Consider the following 19,556-nt stretch of genomic DNA (forward strand, 5'->3'; position numbering starts at 1 on the left):
GTATCAGACGCCACCTCTCTGGGGACATCTCAGGCCCTCCAAGGTTTGGAGGCCTATCTCCCCCCACCACCACTTCCCTGCCAGTGGCGGACTCCCTCAGGTGTCGGTGCGTTGGTGGTTCTTTGTGTCTGGGGGTGGGCGTCCGGGTACACACCGGCTCACTCCTTGGCGGCCGCTTATCGGGGCCTGGAGCCTGGGGCTCGCTCGGGCCACTTCGGAGGTGGGGTGCCCCCGGCCTCTCGGCCTGGGGCTCGGTCACTCAGGCACGGCTGGCTGCCGGCGGAGCTCACGGGCGCGTCACTGCAACTCCCCCTGGCTTCTGCTCCGCGGCTGCTGAGTGAGCCCTCATCTGGGACTCTCCTCAGCTCTTTCTGGGACAGTGGTGCGGCTGCCCCTCTGTTGGTCTTCCTTGGTCTCTTGTGTTCTGGGGGCCTCTGGATGTCTGGAGTTTTGATCTCCTCCATACCTGCTTCATGCCCTGGAGGACGGGGCTGTGGCCCCCCCACACTCCCTAGCAGATCGTTACATGGAGAAACCTTTGGAATGCAAGCATGCTGATCCACACAGGTATGCACACAGGTGTACACACGGGTATTCACAGACGCGGACTACAGCTTTCTTGGCTGCTGCCTCAAAGCACATTGTACACTGTCTATCTTGCGTGCTGCACAATATCGTTTATTATTTAGTATCTACTGATATCTACTGCTAGCTAGTTTATTGTGATGTTTTTTTTATTATGTTGCTCTTTGTTGTTTGCTTTCTCTTCTGTTTTTTTTCTCCATACAGGTGACCCAGGTGTTTTGTTTTTTTTGTTTGTTTTTCTTTCATTCTTCCCCCCCTTCTCACCGTCTCTTCTCCCCTTTGGTTTTCTTTCTCTCCCTCTCTTTCTTTCATTCTTTCTCCCTGTCCTATCCCCCAGTCATGTCTGTCCCGTTTGTAGCAACTGAAAATAAAATAAATTCATAATTATAATAAAGGTCAATCAAATGGACCAATATGGCAAGGCCATGATGATCCACTTGGTAAAATAAATCTGCTTGGCATCTTTCTTGGCCTTAAGACAACAATTCTGATGCTAAAGATCCAAACGGGACACAAAAAAAAAAAAAAAAAAATAATAATAATAATAATTGCAAGAAAAAAAAAGAAAAAGAAAAAAAAAGTAATGGATACAAAGCTGCTAAAGCAATTGCATCTGTGTGGTGACAGTAGTACAGCAGACAATGAAGCACTACAGTGACGTAAAGTAAGCAGAGCTACTGGTTTGGTATCTCCATAAATTGGTGAGTGAAGGTTGTTTTTCATAAGTCTTGTATTACTGATAACTTTTATGTATTTTGTGTTTTAAAAAAGTTTGGTTTTTATTATTTGCTTTATTTCTTTCAGCATTCACATCAACCTTTTTTCTTTGAATGTGTTTTGTTTGCTTTGGTTTGGGTTTTGCAGGAGCGAGATGATAAAATAATACTAAATTTAACATGTAAAGTACTAAAGTAACATTTTTCAAAGACACACTAACCTAGAACAGCATGATTGAGTCATTGAAAAAGAAAAATGAAACCCGGCACAGCAAGAAGAGCACGCGTAGACATGTAGGAATATGTAAACTGCGTACTACCTTGTGTCTAAAAATTTTAGGGCACTTCTGTAATATGTGAGTAAATGCTGGATGGCATGATATGAAATTGAAAAAAGTACAAAGCCAACATATCAGTGCTGAAAGTGAGAGATATTTGGTGCGTTGTGAAATGAAAAAGATGACAAAGGAGGCCTTAAAATTCTATTTCAGGCAAGAATGGGAAAACATTTCACATTTAAACTACTTTCTTTATTCTTTCTTGCTTTCTTTTTTTTAAAGAACAGGTGATGTAACACCGAGGTAAACATGCCTTTATCCCAACTTTTTGAAACTTGTTACTGGCATCAAATTCAAAATGAGCATTTAAAAAAACAAAAAACAAAAACACGAACAAACACAGAAACCTTTCATATCTCAGTTTCTGCATTTGATATGTTCTTTTTTTTTATTTTTTTTTTTACTATTTTTAATTAAATTTAGCCTTTATCTAAATCCACCACCAACCCAGAACCCCCAGATCTCTGGGGAGCTGCTTATTCCAATGAACCAGCTTTAAATTAACGATCAACCGAACCTACCCGAAGCAGCTGCTCCAGCTCTTTGGTAAATGATTGCAGTTGATTAACAATAACAATTTCCCACATATTGTACATCATTATTACAGTGAATATTTTGGACACTTAATGTGGTAGCACTCTGAGAACCAGGCAGCCGGTAATATGTTCCTCCATCTCAGCAGGAAGGTGATGTGCCTTTTTTTTCTTTGTTAAGTTTACACAGCCGTGAGTCCAACATGAATGGAAGTCCTTGCATTATGAATGAATGAGCTGTTTCAAATACAGCTTTTGAAGAGCGAGAGAGTATATGTGTGCGTGTGTGTGAAAGGGAGAGAGAGATATAGAAAGAGAGCATCTGTGGGTTTGAATGAGTGTGGAAGACAGAGATGGTTGTACTTCAGTCGGGTAACAATCTCTTGTAGGTCTTGAAGAAATGATGTTGGTCTCTGACAGATGACAGCAGTCCACACAAACAAGAGGTAAGGTCACCAAAAAAATGCCACCGGGGTCAGTTCTGGATAGATGCCATTTCATAATCTCCATAAATGTATGTCTGTGAAGGTTCTCAGTCATCCAGGTCATCGTAGTCTGACCTCAGGAATTTGCATGATAAGGTGGGGCCAGGTTTCACAATGAACACACCCGAAACTCTGGCTGATTGGGACCCACACCCAGTTTCACACCTTGGCTCAGGCGATTAGAGGATCATCAGGGGGTCCTTTTGTCCCTCTGGGACTCTCCACCATTTGACCTTAGAACTGAAGAAGCTTCTCGGATGAGAGGTGAAACGTCTTCAAGCAACTTAAAGAAGTCCAGACGCTTTTCTTTGCAAGCTCCTTTGACCTCCATAAATGTAATGTGTTTCTTATTAGATTAAATGTGTATATCATGTTGATCTTTCTAAATGGCGCTGGGAGTGTTATGGTTTGTCATCTTTGACCAAGAGTTTCTGTGTTTGGATTTGTGCAAATTCATTATTGTTTTGGATTTTGAAAAGTGGTTTATGTTCCTAGTTCGTATTAATAAGATTTTCTGATCCCTCAATTGGTTTCCTTTAATATTGTTTGTGTCTCTAGTTTAGTTATAGATGACTTTTGGTATATTAGTGCCCTTTAGTGTTCCCTTCCTGTTCCCTCAGTCTCATCCTCTGTGTGTTTGTTTACCTTTGGACTCTGTCGTTTCACACGTTGTCAGTTTGACATCTGTTACTTCCTGTTTTACTTTGGTGGTCTTTAGTCTCATCCTTCCCATGTCTCTGTGATTACTGTCACCTGTGTTCCCACTTGTTTCCTCCTCCTCCCTTGTTTCCTTCATGTGTATGTTCTCGCTGTTTCTCCATGTTCTTTGTTACCGTATTTTCACGACCATAAGACGCACTGTACTAAAAGGCGCAGTCTCAGTTATGTGTGCCATTACTGTATTTAACACACACATAAGGCGCACTGGATCATAGGGCGCATACAAGTACTGTATGCGTATTTAAAAATAAAGCGGGAGCAAACCTGAGTTCGGTACCTTACTCACATTTTTATTACCGGTAATCATCATCATCAACAACACACAAGCATACAAGTGTGCGTATTTAAAAATAAAGCAGGAGCAAAACAAAGTTTGGTACTCACATTTTTATCATCAATCAAACCCATCGAAGTCCTCATCCTCTGTGTCTGAATTGAACAGCTGCGCTAAATCTCCATCAAACATGCCAGGTTCACTTTCTTCACTGTCAGAGTCACTTTCCGTGCCGTGCGGCTCCTCGGAAATGATGCCGGCTTTTGCGAAAGCTCGACCAACAGTGCCAGCAGACATGTTAGCCCAAGCATCTACAATCCATTGGCAAATTGTGGCGTAACTCGCCCGGCGCTGCCTTCCACTCTTGGTGAAATTGTGGTCTCCATCGGTCATCCATCGCTCCCAGGCCGCTCGCAGCCTTACTTTGAACGGGCGGTTCACACCGATGCCCAGCGGTTGGAGTTCCTTTGTCAGGCCTCCCGGAATGACAGCAAGCTCACAGTTCATTTGTTTCACTAGTTTTTTCACATCGGCTGTGAGATGGGCACGCATAGAGTCACAGATCAACAGCGATGGTGATGCGTGGAAAAAACCACCTGGTCTCCTTACATACACCTCCCTCAGCCACTCTTTCATCATTTCCTCATCCATCCAGCCCTTTTCATTTGCCTTAATGATGATTCCTGCTGGAAACTTCTCTTTAGGCAAAGTCTTTCGCTTAAAAATCACCATAGGCGGCAGTTTCTGTCCATTAGCATGGCAGCCAAGCACAACAGTGAAAGAAGACTTTTCATACCCCGTTGTGCGTATCGCTACCGTGCTGGTCCCCTTCTTCTCCACAGTGTGACTCAGCGGGATGTCAAAAGTGTCGAAACGCTTCTCCCGCTCGTTCTTTGCTCGATGATCCACCGCTCGAGTCTTTCCTCCAACTCGGCCACACTTCACCCTTTAGCGTTCTCATGGTGTTCTCTACTACGTCCTCATTACAACACACAGGGCGCACGCGCTATAGGGCGCGCCGTACTTTTTGAAGAAAATCTAAGACTTTTAAGTGCGCCTTATGGTCGTGAAAATACGGTAGATCGTCTGTCTCTGTCCTTGTTGAAAAGGCATTTAGTGTTTCTTAGCTCCAGTCTGGCTGGTTTGTTTCAGTTTGCAGGTATCTCTTGTTTACTTTTCAGTTGTTTTTTGGTTACTCCTTCATGACTTTTGTGTTTCTCTGATTTTCTACAACAAGCCATTCAGCTGCAGTTCAACTCTACCTGCCTCTGTGTTCCTGCATTTTGGTCCTCCACGTAAAACTGCGTCTGCACGCTCTGCCAACTCATGACAGGGAGAGGCTCCTGTTAGAGCTCGACTGGCCCTCGCAATGACAACCTCATCGATAGGAGTACTAGGTTCTGAAAAAAGGACTAAGCTGCGCCGGTGATTTAGGAACCAGTGGAGCACTTACCTCCTTTATGGCAGACTCCTGCTGGTGTGGAATCAGAGCCAAGAATCCCAGTGAAACGTTCTTGCAGAGGCTTCAGCAGCACTTGAGCACTAGTGCCTTAATGCACAAGCTTACTGTGGCTTGAGCACAGTAAGACCATGAATCAAAGCCTAAGCATTTGCCCTGTGACAAACCAAGGCCTCATTGGACATGAGCTTTGTTACGTATTTTGCTTTTCTGTCTTATAAAGTATCTGTTTGGTTAACAACCAACATTATGCAAAATGCTTTGCTTCACCTACATTGCCCTCGAAGGGAATCTACAAAATATGCGCATAACTTTACACATGAGACAAAATGCATCTTTTGCAAAGGGAAATTCGAGTGATGCATTGCAGTCAGAAAAAACTTGGTATTGTCTAAGTGTAAGTGTTACATTTATTTATCCAATATGTTTGTGACAAAATCCTCCATAGCTCTTGATATGCTTTGCTTGTTAACATGCATACTCTCTGAACTACACTAAGTAACATAACATAGCATGGCAGGCATGACCTGTTTTTTAAGATATAAAAAATAATATATAGGGAACACCTTGTGCCATCACCATCATATTAGCATACTAACTTGAGCATTTAGCTTTAAGCTAACATTATTATACAGCCTGACAGAGCTGTGAGTATAAAGCTGAACATTTGTTAACTAATACGTATTAGTATATACGATCACTAAACAGACATTTAACCGTTTAAAACCTGGACGGGGTGAGTAGTTTGCATTGTTGCCTCACAGAAAGGAGGTCCTGGATTTGAATCCAACAGTCATCTGATGCCATGTGGTTCTCCCTGTTCTTGTTCCCTGTACATGGGTACTCTTCAGGTGCTCGAGCTTCCTCCTGCAGTTCAAAGATATGCAAGCTACATCAACCAAGATGGGCAGCATGATTTTGAACTTGATAAGGAAAGAAAAAAAATGGGTATGTATGGAATGTACCTCTCAAGATGACTCCAAGCAAGTTTTCAAAACCAGCTTCCCCCATTATGTTTCTTAACAAGACTGAGATGTGGAGCTAAACTTTTGTTAAACTCAAACGAATTCCAAAGATATCAAATATGTCAAAGTGAATGTGAGAAAAAACCTTGAAAAATTATTTCCATTTGATTGAATTGTGTATTGATGAAAACTGTGGGTTTTAATACTTCACTGTGGCTAAACATCCTTTACTGTAGCTCCAATAAAGAGCCGGGACAAGCTTTAATAGAATACATAAGCCAGACAATGCGGAGTAAGATGATTACCCCAACCAGATACGTGATTGGAAATAAAGAGGAAAACCATAAACCGTGGTAAAATCAGTTCAGCCAAGATTTTCTCTTTATCTCAAGTCATTATTAAGATATCCTGACAGGCAGGGGTGCATAACAAAACACAGACACACAATACAAACTGCTTTAAAGTTTCTACAGATGTACAAACAATAAAAAAAAGAATAAAAATGACACAAAAGGCTGAATATATTTTCAATGCATTTATTTGATGTTCTCCGTGTTGCCCTCTGAGTTACTTCTATCGGAAGAGTGCCCCCACCCCCACCAACCCACTTCCTCGCTCTCTTTCCTCTGTAGTCAAACCCCTCTAAGACAGGGCTATAAGATAGCTGATATCCTTTGATTCACATGGACTAGGATGAGACAGACAGGGGGTGGAAGAGGAGGGGGTAGCCAGATTGTGTGTGAGAGAGAAATGGAGGAATCGCTCAGCAACAGCCCCGGTCCTCTCATCCTGCACACTTGTTTCCCTCAGAACTTTTGTATTCTTCCCAGGGCCGGAGAGATACGGAGGTGGGGAGGGAAAGGTGCAACGAGAGGCTCTGCATGCAAAGATTTCGCTGAGAAAAAGCGGGCCACGCAGAGGGTAGAAAAGTCAGGGATTAAACACGAGAAGAGATTTTGAACAGCGCCGCTCGAGTCTTTGGTGCACTGTCTAAGTAGTAGTTAAAAGTGTTTCTTTTAATAGAATTAAATCGACATTTGGTTGTGCGTCACATGTGCTCTGTGGCACCGAAAAGAAGTTCATATTTAAAAGTAGCTCCAATTACTCAGCTCCGAGGCAGTGACCACACCAAATATACATAATGTACTTAAGCATCTTTTGTTTTGAGCTGCATGCGGAGAGATGAAGGGTGAGTGAAAGTAAGGAAGAGATAGCTGCAGACTTCGGTTTCTTAGCCGCAGCTTCTAATTGATTTGGTTGTTTAATCCCTCTTGGATTGAGTTGGGGAGGGAGTGTGGCGTGATTGAGGCATTTGGATTCCTTCAGTGAGTTGCGTCGGCAGCATGGAGGTCATTTAAATTGAAAGTGGATCAGTCACCGCTCGTGTTTATTCTGTGGATTTGGCTCCCGCTGACAGTCGGGACTCTCTGTCTGTTAGGGCAGATCATCAGCGCGGCCATTGACTCCCATGCCTGTTTGTTTTGCGCACACGTCCACTACAGTACGTGACAATGCTGCGTCACTTGTGGCTTTTGCAGAGGTTAGTGTTTGACAGTGGCTGTCTATCAAAACATCCGTTTTCACATTTCGTGTTCCTCCTTGCCACATGCTATTCCCCAAACTTTTCCTTTTCCACACGGATTTAGACGAGTAGAGCAGCTAACTTTGCTGCCAGCGGTAGAGAATATCCATGCCAGAATTGACTATGGGTCTCTTGACATTATGAGGTTAAGCACAAAAGAAACACATATTGAGGCTTAGCTCTGGACTAATATTGGAATGTGACCATGAAAGACATTTCTAATCTGCTCAGCCAAAATCACATTAACTCTCCTAATGTATTTTTTCCACACTAACTGAGCTGGGTCTGGGAAGATTTTTAATGGGAAACTTTCCTCTTCACACTGGTGGGTGGGTGGGTGGGGGGGCAGTACAAGAAATACTTCTTGTGTAACTAATCTATCCTGATTCTGGAAGCGCGGGTGAACATTTTCTTTTACACTTTGTGCATGCATAGATGGCTGCAGACAAAGCTCTGCAGATTTTCCCCTAATAAACACAGTACAGATCTATCAGAGTCACATTCAGCGGCACGTCAGGGCAAAGAAAAACCACCAGTCCATTCCAAATATGAAACAGCTCTCCGGGCAGGAATATAAGAAATGGCACCATCCTGAAATGTGAAGCCAAGCAGGACGCCCGCCACTGGAAGACAGATGATTGGCTGTCGGGATCTCTCTAAGACTTGCTGATCATCACTCGGAGCACGCAGACTCTCTCTCGGGCCCCCCGGGGGATTGTGAGAACTCAGTCTACAAAGCGAGGGAAGGAGAGAGCAGTGAGAGTGAAGAGGAGGTCATTAGTAGCTGTAAAAATGAGGGCAGCACATATAACCATCTACAATCCCCAGCTACAAGACTATTCATGGTGTTCTTAATTATAACATTGTATATACATATTTTCTATTCACATTTCACAGTTCCAGGATGTGTGGTGGTGTTCATTATCCAGTGTTTGATCAACATACCCCTTGTTCAAATATGTATTTAAGCTACCATGGTCACATAAGAGGGCACAGTAATGAGCTTGTTCTATCAGAGCAGGGCAAGTGGCACCTTTTGTTGCTACAAAAATAAAACCATGTATGGTTCGGAGATGGTGGCCCTTAACAAAAGGACAGGAGACGGAGCTGGAGGTGGCAGACTGAGACACTTTGGACATGTGCAGAGGAGGGAGAGTGGAGACTGGACAAAGGAAGTTGAAGATGGAGCTGCCAGGCAGGAGGAAAAGAGGAAGACCTCAGAGACGATTCATGGGTGTCATGAGGGAGGACATGCAGAGGGTTGGTGTTACAGAGGGAGATGCCAAGGATAAGGTGAGATGGAGGCTGATGGAGCCGCTGTGACAATCCATAAAGGGAGGATGTGAGAGAAGAAGAATTCTGATGGCAGAATACAGTTTAACACGTCTGGCACATGTTATATGTCCAAACATCAATTTTTTCACATAGGCAGAAAGAGTTATATCGTTTAAGAAGAGACCAAATTTAGTGGTGATAGTATTGTTCTAGTATGATGACACCATGTCATAACTTATTACCATAATTACTCTCATATTGAACTGGAAATCATAGTTTTTATATCCTCTCATCTTCACTGCACATAAAGCAACACAATCACACTTCCAGCAAAGAGAAAACTTGTGCAAACATGCAACCTCCGCACAAAAAGGCCAAGTCAAGACTCTTGACCACTGCTGGTGAGTAAGCTTGCAGAAAGTGTGAGGAGAAAAAAAAGGAATTCATATTTGTGCAAGTTTATTTCAGTCACTGTATTCAATATTTATAATAACGTCTTTGCATCACCCCTTTTGTGCCTTTACTGTACAGAATGACTTTCCACTCTGCAGTCTGCAAAAGGGGAAACAAGTGGTGGTGAGTCATCTTTCAAATCGCTGCATAGAGCAGGCGTACCGTGGGGCTCGGTTTGAAGAGGGAGAGGTAAATTCAAGACATTTTATATTCTACTGGCCGTGGCTTTAAATTAAAAGAACATATCCACTGGCCTGCTGCAGAGGAATGCATTCAACCAACATACTGATGTGGAAAATTGGGTTGGTAGGGATTAAATGTGTCGTTTCACACTATTGGTCAAAATGTAATTTCGGTTACTGCTCCGCCCATGAAAAGTGACAAATTGAAATGCACTCTGTGCCCAAACAACAGGATTTAAAGAGGGGAGTGCATTTGTTTGTCATTTTTGGGTGTAACATGTTCAAAGGTTGAGTAACTGGACTAATCTTATTTTTTGTTGTTTATTCACAGTTTTCCTTAAAACGCATTTACTCAGCTGCATCATTTTAAATGTAAATTTAAATCCATTCCTTTTCCAGTGAGACCTCACAAAACTGCTCGGGCCAAAGTTGGAACAACTGACATCGGGTGGGAGTGGGCCTCCAAAATGTATTGAAAGGTGGGTTGGTTGTCACTGTGGGAACACTGCTTACACGCTGGCTCGGCAGTGGTGGAAAACAGATAACTGTGATGCCAGAAAGTGCATCTCTGGGGTTTAGCAGTAGTGGTATAGGTACTGATGTTTGATATGTGAGATGTAGATATTGTGGATATGATAATAGCTGTTGGAGAAGCAGCAGTAGGCCCCCTGATAGTCTACATGAGCTTTTCCAAAATAGAACAGAAGCAGATAAGATTACTAATCTCAGTAATAGCAGAAATGGCTTTTCTGTCCCCATGGAGACGGATGGGGGTCAGTTAGCCGCTGTCCCGGTGAGATCCCAAACAACAAAAAAATGGCTGAGACGAAGGGAGCATGGCACTCCTCGGAGAACACGCTGTTTTTCCAGCTGAGGAAGAAGAATTTTAAAGTGTCCCTCAGTTGTTGTTTTTTTGTTCTCACATTTACAGCTCCACCAGACATACTCTTTTTTCCCCCCACTGTACGAGACAAGACAAATGAAATTAACGAGCGCAGTGGGATAAATAGTGTCAAGATTGTGTCTCAAGTGTTGGACAGGTGTTTATGTGGTTTCCCCTTGTAGACGGAGACATGCTTCAGCTAATTTCAAGTTGCTTTGAGTGATGAATTGAGCTCTGAATGTATACTGCCAGAACATGAATTGCCAACAGCTGTGAAGCAATTTAATATCGTGGAAATTAAAGACTAACCGATATAAAAGCTCTTAGAATCCTGTGGCGCTAATGTGGGAATGCGGTGAGTCAGAGGGGAATATTGTTCCCATAAAGAATTCAAGGACTCAATTATGCCTTTCAGATGCAGCTACCTCTACACCTCACTCATTCCGAGGGCACAAAGAAAAGGAAAGCAAGTAGAAAAGATGGAAAGTAATAGGAAGACAGCGTTACAAGGAGAGCTTGTAATAAATCATGAATAAAGAGAGGCAGAGCATGAAAGACAGGTTTTGGTGGTTGCAGAAATTTGTTTGTAATATTCTTTGACCTGGAATTAATCAGCGGGCGCTGTCATTAATTTTGATGGACAGTAGCGCATTGCACCGTCTCCATTGTTAGCTCAGGCCTGCAACCACCTCAATTACTGCTTGCTCAATCCAGCCGTGTCCATTTCATATGTCCTGAGCTTTTGTTATTCAGAGGAACATTTGATTTAGTGCCACGTTCAATTTTAACAGGGCAAACACTAAAAGTCACAATTACAAACACACTGCTGTCGTGAATCCTCTTTCGCTAAATTTGTTTTTGGCTTGCGGAGGTCAGTTTCATTTTGCCACTCAAAGGACACGGTATCTACATGCACAAGCCCTGAAGCCCTGATAATACTCAATAGAAATTACATTGATAGTGTTTTCCCATGCACAAAGGGATTTCTGTGAACACTCTATACACTTTGTTATGGTACCATATCAGCCCAAATAGAGCAACTTGCTTTCAGACTGCTGGTTTAGATGGGGTGGCCTAGTAGATTGGGAGGCCCTTGTCCAGTGGAACAAGCTCCCAGTTTGGCTTTGGGAGACAGGCACTGTCTCTACTTTTAAGATGAGGTTTAAAGTTTTCATTTTTGATAAAGCTTATATTTATGGCTGCACAAGATGACCCTGATCCATCCCTTAGATGTGCTGTAATAGGTCTAGGCTTCCTATGATGCAATGAGTTTTTCCTTTTCACTCACCATGTGTTTATACACCATTCGGCATTTAATCATTAATTATTATTAAATTGTGCATTTTGACCTGTCTCCCTCCCCTCACCCCCAGTGCATCGCAGCAGATGGATGCCCCTCCTCTGGTTCTATCAGAGGGTCCTTCCTGTTAAAGGGAGTCTTTGCTTTCCAGTATCTCAAAGCACTTTCTCTTTACTGTTTGTAGGGTCTTTAGCTCACAATATAAAGCTCCTCAAGATGACCATTGGTGTGATTTGGTGGGATATAAATAAAATTTAATTCAACTGCTGCTTTGATATGAAGAGGATTTTAGGAGGCGGATAGTCAAATATGCTTCCAATCCAGGAACAGATCCATTAATATCTCTTATGTTATCTGCAGTATTTGCCCAAAGAGCAGGGCTGATGAAGTTTGAACCAACTTGAGCATTTGAACACCCAAGCACTTTTGTGTTCGAAATACACCCGCTGCACTGCACAGTACTGAAGCTGCAGAGTGGAAGAGGCTGCCTGTTCCAATGCATTTTTTTGCCACAGCAATTTGCATAATTCTGAATAATGTTCCAAAAAAGTTTGCTTGGCAGAATAATGTGATTTGGCATTATTTATAAAGAAAATAGACTTTCTTTTGATACAGTCCCCATCAAATCATTCCATGTAATTATTAGCATAATATGGGAAGTCTTTAGTGAAATGCAGGGCAGCGCACAGCCAAGAATATGAGATTAAAGTTTCCAATAATTAATGGAACATGGGTTTAATATTTGCATGTGTTAAAATGCAGCAGATACATTATTTAGTTCATAATTATTATAAATTATGTATTAAATTAAAAAGTAAATGTAAATAAATACATTTGTTATGGTTCTTGATGTAAAAAAAAATTAAAGAGTGGTTATAAATACTCTGATAATACTTATACTTAAAGTGTCGTTCCAACACTTTATTTTTAGAATTAGAGTGTCCAAACAGCTGAAAGCATTTTCCAGGTTTGCTGAGAATAATCGTTAGCTCTGGCCTGTCACTGAATTTAAAAATAGCCTCTAAAACACAAGAATCACAACTGACTTCTGTCATTTATGTCCAGAAGCAAGTTTGTCAAAGAATCACATTCTCTAACATGGTTTGTCACGTTTTTGACTGATTATACAAACAGCAGTGCTGAATGCTGTCCCAGTCAGTCCTCTAACATGGTGTGAATGGAAAATAAAGCTGAGTTCTTCTTTCACAGCCCCATTGGTGATAACTGCACAGCGTCTCCTCTCAGCTTAACTGTTTATCCTAGATAGATCAGCCTAAGTATTTGCACACACTCCTGGTTTATCTCACTTGTGCCATTGTGCATCCCGAAACGAATGAAAGCGTATGCTCGCACTAGCTAAAATGTCCAGTGAAACGAGTGCAGATGGGTGCAGTGTGGCACTAAGTCAAAGCAGAGGACAGAATAGCCACAAAGGAGACACAAGTAATCAGAGTGGAGAAATGTCACTTTGGCTCTCGTCACCTTTTGCATTGATTGGATGGAAACATAATTAAAGAAGACAGCTGTGCAATCAATAACAAATCCCTACATTCAGCCGCGGGCAGGACTGCGGACCAACCTCTCAGCATCATCTCTCTTTGTCAGTCACACACACACACACACACACACACACACACACACACACACACACACACACACACACTCTTGGTGATGGACTTGGGAGTAGTGATTCGGAGCGTGACCAAACGTGTCATGCAGCAGCAGCAGACATTATGTAAGAGAGTCATCCCTGCCTGGCTTACTCTTTCTCTCTCTCTCCCCCCTCCTCTCCCTCTTACTCATTGGCTTTCACCTCCAAAGGGTGGGAGTGAGGACTCAGCAAAAACAGCCAGAAAACACCCATGAACAGCTCATGTTGGATCTCAAAGCCTCCCACGTGCTCTCATCACCTCATGCTTTCATATGCTGTCGTGGCTCATATCAACACCTTGGCCAATTGGCTGAATCACAGTGTGAAAACTACAGGGAAGGAGAGGAGCTTGCCAGGAAGAAGGCACAACAGACATGTTGTGTAAAAACCGCAATGTTGAACCTGTGAGATTGCAAGTATTTATAAGTGTGACTTTTATTTTAGACTCTTTTTTTTTGACATTTTGAGAAAATTAACTAAACTGAAAAGGTCTTTTATTTATTTATTTATTATTTGTCCCAAAATGCACATGCACACAACATGCAAAAGATCAATAAGCAATAACAACATAAATCATAAAGAAAGAACAGAGAGTGGGTAGGTAATGCACAAAGACTAATAAGATGCTATCATCTTCACACCACTAACCCTGCTACAGGAAGAGCCATGCTAGTGACTCTCTGGAGCCACAAACAGCAGTGCTTAGGCTTAAAAGCTCTAGTCAGCATCTTAAATAGTACTGCACTGGTGTTACACGTGTCTACATGTTGTAGCTGTCTGCCCCCGCTCAAAGGCGGTGTCAAAAAAATGTCAGCCAAAAACATAAGCTTCCCTTGATTATGTTTGTGCTGCTGTTGGTCTTTTCGCTGAGATTTTTTTTTGTCATGAAAAATGCAGAAATTATAATGAACAAAGAATTACTTTAAAAAGTAGTGAAAACTGAGTGTCATTAAGGTATTGTTTGTTTCTTCTTCCTCTCCTTCCTCTTTGGTTGTGCCCTTTCCTTTCCATATCAACATTCCAGCTAATCAGCATTTGGCTTCTTTAAGGACTCCATACAAGGGTACTCAGCCTCTGCATGAAGGTGCCACCATGACAGTGCAATAGCCTGTAGATGCCTGTAGTTCTTCATGCTATAGCTGTGTAGTGTCACTAGAGGGCAGTTTATTTTTTTAAATTTATTTTTGTTTTCTTGTTTGTTGGTTTGTTTTTATTTTGTTTTATTTTACGAGTTGGTTATTAGATGCTGCTCCAGCCAGCCAGAGAATCCCCCGCCGCCCTGCCCTCTCCTCCCTGCGCACCTCGCAAACGGAGGGCGCCCTTACTCCCAGCAAATGGGTGATAGAAAACCGATCGGTGCCTATGCCATTCCCAATATGTGCTGGCATGATGTCGGGGCAGCATGAGTACGAGCAATTTTTTATTTTTTATTTTTTTGGCCGATGCCCGTGATGCCGCCCCCCACCACGATGCCGCCCCGGGCAATCGCCCGTATCAAAAACCGCTACTGTCTACTGCTCAAATTACATTTCCCTTCATGATGCTATTTAAGGGATCTAAGACCTCATGGTAACACTAGAGTGAAAGTCAGGAGATTGTTAAATTCATTATTTCTGTGTGTGCCATGGACATCTATACCAAGTTTCAGTTGTTTAGGTATTTTTGAAACTGAGAAATAGACTTTACCATGTCCAGAGCCATTGTTATTTTTTAAACCTTTAACTGAAATGTGAAGGTTTTAAGGATTATCAGGTCAGTGCTCAATGCTGCTGCTGTATCGCCTGATACCCCAAAAAATGCTGATAATTCTTTTTTTGCAAAATCCCAAAATATGCAATTTGTTCAAATCCATTGTGAGACTTTATTCATTTAGCCCGTGTTTTAGCCACCGGTTAACATACTGGACAGGCAAAACTGGAATCAGCACTCAGTTGGTGTGCCTTGTGCTTACACAAGCTTACTGCAATACAACCATCTCAGCATGCAAAGTGGGACAGAATATTTATTTTTTAATGCATTAAAGAACTAACGTATTAAATATCCAGCAGTGGAGGGGGCTGTATGTGAGAAGCACAGCTGAACTTGTGCAGAGTTCCTTATTTTTTTGCTAAAACATGTAAGAAGATCTGATTTATTTTTATTTTTTTTTACCCAAATCTGCTTGTTGGCTTGTCTTGGATAGGTAAATGAAATCCCAGGCTATAATTCTGAGAGCAAGTCGCATTGGGTTCCCTTATCAATGTGTTTGTGGAGTCTACTGTACATCTGGGGTCCCCCCTGGGGTAAACAGTGGCTCTATAAGCTCCTTTAGCAGGAGATAATTCCATGAGTAGATTAGTTGGAGGTTTGAGGCCGGTTACACCCTCTGTCCTGCCTGTGTGCCCAACGGTCACTCATACTGTGGAATCAAAAACACTAAATCCCCGCTAGATCTAGGCTACAATGTCAGAGAGTGACAGTCGGATCCCCACCCCCGAGAACCGACACAGACACACTACTCAGAGACACAAATACACACTGAGATACGCTGATAAACACTGTTCCTACTGTAAGCTTTGTTGATAGCCAATATTTCATGGATACAACTTCTTCTGTCAGCTTTATGAACAGACTATGCAGGATCTCTTGGTTTGGGAGCAGCGCTGCAGAGTCCCACAGTCCAACAGTAAAATCTAACTTTGAAGAAAGCAGGAACTTAAAGGACTTGTGTGGTAAATTGTCCTCTTTTAGTCTTTTACTCTTATTAACAGGGTCTATTCAGCTTTATCTGTGTGTTCTCTTCCCTGACATTAGTCAAGGTCTAAATAATTAATGTATTGTAGGAGGTATCTTTTCATCTTTTCACTTGATGCATTTCTTTTGTGACCATCCTTTTTCACTCTGGCAGACTACTGCACACTATGTGCTTTTGGGAAGAATTCAAATCTTTTAAGTAGATTTATGTGATTATTATTTATTAAATTTTTTTTTTTTTTTTTTTTTTTTTAGAAAATTCCAAGCAGTTAATATTGAAATCATTGTCGAAGGTATAGAATGGACTCTGGACTGGTTGCTTCACCTCCCAGAGGTTTCTTCCTGTTAAAGGGGAGTTTCGCCTTCCCACTGTCGCCAAACGCTTGCTCAGAGGGGGTCATCTGATTGTTTTCTCTGTATGTTTTAGGGTCTGTACATTACAGTATAAATCATCATGAAGCACTGTAGCTGTGCCTGCGTGTGTATCAACACAAATGTAAATGTTAATTTAGTTAACTATTAAATAATTAGCTACACCAGAGTCATGTAATGTGTCAAAAATGTGTACACTTTTTTTTCTATGGAGAAACAGTTTTTTTTGTGTGTCAAAATTGTTACAAAAAACCAAATAGTTTGTTTTGTTTGTGTTTTCTTGTTTCTTGGTTAACATGCAACAGCCATTCCCCATACTGGGAACACTATTTCCAGCCATATGCAGTGCTATATAGCAGCCTCAGCACCAGGAAGACAATCCTTACCAACATCAGCATCTTGCAGCGCTGCAGATAATGAAAACAGCTGCTGATGTGCTGAAGCTCCCTGTTGTTATAGCGATTGCACTTTTAACAGTATTAAAAACAAACTGCGATTCAGCTCTTGCAGCAGCTACAATTGAACATTTCTGTAGACATCTAGCTGTTGTGACTATTCTATAAACCCCGATTCTTTTGTCCCCATGATAGAACAGAGAAAACCCGACTCATAGTGGTCAAAACATTTTATATTTCTTTTTATTCAATCATCTTCCAGAAGAGAGAGACCCCTGCACCGCCCAAACGCCAGTTGCAGGATCTCTAACATTAGAATCTCAACATGTGTCTTATATGGTGTTATTTCTGTACTTCAGACGTCACACAGTTTCGATACCAACATTCCTTATATGGCAAAGTTCCTCTTTTCTGTGTCTTATTTATTAATATGCCTGTGCACTAAAACTTCCTGTGCAGCTTGCAAGAACTTCCCCTTTCTAAGGTCTGTTGCCAGGGCAACCTGTCTAAACTTAATCTCACTCTGTCCGTTCCCCATATTCTGCAAAGTATATTTGCAATTTCTATTTAAATTTCTAATTTATAACTAAGTAAATGAGGGACATTTAAGAGGAGAAGGAATTGTTGTACTAAACTTTCTCTGCAGATTTGAAAACTTTGTGCCTCTGAAAAGAAATTCAGTTGACAGGTTTGAGGGCAATTGTATATTACAAACTGTAAGTAATAAGAGATAAGAAAAAAGTGTGTGTGTGTGTGTGTGTGTGTGTGTGTGTGTGTGTGTGTGTGTGTGTGTGTGTGTGTGTGTGTGTTTCTTTAACCCCAATCTTAAGCTTGTTATATCCTCCCCTTGTGTCATTTATACTAATAATTATTGGACTCTTTCAGCCATGGTGGAAATTATGTAAAAGTCACAATAGGCAGGTCAATTTACTTTTTAGTCCAGGCTATCAGCTGGGTGCTAAGAGCGGGCCACAAGTAAACAGGTAAGCAATTTCTACTGGCATTTTTATGATCTTACATACATCAACTTTATTCTGGAACGCTTGCTATTTGGCATACATGGCATATTTGTGCATTTTAAACTCACTTATGTAATAGAGTTGCTCACTCTAATCTTTCATACATGTAGAGGCCTGCAATTATAAATGCCCCGCCCCCTCTCCAAAAAAGTATTTTAAACCTCTCAAGATCTCATTACAAATGGAAACATATAAGCTTGTGCCTATTTTCATTATTTATATGCATCCATCCAGCCATTAGCTATACTCGCTTACCCTTTGGAGGGTTAGAAATGTCATTATACATTCATGAAGATAATCTGACTTTCAAATTGAAAGCAGAAATACAGCTACACACATCTGACATGGAGAGACAATCTAGTGGTGTGATACAGCCCCAATGCTCCCTCGCAGCTTGTGTTAAGCACAGTGTCCTTTCCAGTAAATCTGAGCACGGTGTGAGAGCAAGAGGAGAGTTGGTGGGCCGGGGCTGATAACATGTTGTGATTGGGTAATGGGCCTAATGTCCCATGCAGTGCTTATCCTGCCTCCCAGATGGATGATGAACTGGTGATGGGGGGGGATGCGTGGGTGGGAATGGGCTTCCTTTCCCCAGGGACTAAGAGAGGAGGAAAAACACTTGGATACTGTCTTGTTCATGAGGGCAGGAGAGAGGCACTGATGGAGATGCGATTTGTACAACGTTTAAAAGAAAAGTTTTTCAATAGAGCCGAAAACCCTCCGTGCTTTTCAAATGTGAGCAAAAATATGCCGTAGTGGAGGGCATTCTGTTTAGGCATTCTTACTCTGAGAATGAGTTGCTCATATTTCCACATATTGATTGAACTGTCACAGACCACAAATAGTTGAAATGACCCCTTTAAGAGTGAGAATTATTCTCCAATCAGGCCAACCATAAATAGACTCCCGCAGAGCCCCAGCGGAAAGCAGATTTGCGTGATTGCCCATGCACAGAGCCAAAACATTCAACAAGTACAAGAATTCTTTCTGAGTTTTGGTCCAGGAGGCATGGCGCCAGTGACTTGCTCCCTCTAAGGCCCAAGTCTATCATCTGCTGGGGATTTTGCTCCCTCGCCCAGAATTCAAACAAATCTGAGTGAATGAAAGGTGATAGTGGAAAGAGGGCAGAAGAGAGAGCAAAACAAGGACATGCCGGCACGCCTATTGTAAAAAGGTTTGAAGAATCTTGAACAAGTGTGTTAGAGCTTTGAGAATTCTGCACACACAAGAAGGTGCAGTTAAAAGCAAGGGGAGAGAGCAAGCGCAGAGGACTGAGTAGAAGTCAAAAGGAAGATGAAAGGGGTTTTCTTCTATCCCTCCATTGACCCTGGGGCTCGATTGATAGCTGTCACCTGCTGAGATGGGTATCCACCTAAAGGGCCACAGCTAAATGCATGACTACCGATGTGTGTGTGTGTGTGTGTGTGTGCCTGGGACAGGATGTGTTTGAATCTATTCAAAGAAAGCTAGATGAGTCGAGTGAGAGAGACATTCAAATTCACTGCACAACACTATAAACATGCATTATGTGACTATGCATGGGCAAAAACAGGCAGCTGTTCCAGCTTCTAACATGGTAGGGAAAAGAAGCCCACACTTTACTTCAGGCATTCAAGGAAAGTGCCTCTCAGGAGCT

At 42.0% G+C, this 19,556-nt stretch overlaps 1 long non-coding RNA gene across 1 annotated transcript in view; it reads right to left on the reverse strand.

Annotated features, from left to right (window-relative positions):
• Window positions 1–6,496: 6,496 nt before the first annotated feature.
• Window positions 6,497–19,556, reverse strand: part of LOC143412760 (uncharacterized) — a 29,028-nt gene continuing 15,968 nt past the window's right edge. The window contains exon 3 of the long non-coding RNA XR_013093299.1: window positions 6,497–8,387. This is a non-coding gene — a long non-coding RNA (uncharacterized LOC143412760). The remainder of the gene's footprint in view (window positions 8,388–19,556) is intronic.

This window comes from Maylandia zebra, linkage group LG15 (assembly GCF_041146795.1).
Source record: "Maylandia zebra isolate NMK-2024a linkage group LG15, Mzebra_GT3a, whole genome shotgun sequence".
Lineage (NCBI taxonomy): Eukaryota > Metazoa > Chordata > Actinopteri > Cichliformes > Cichlidae > Maylandia > Maylandia zebra.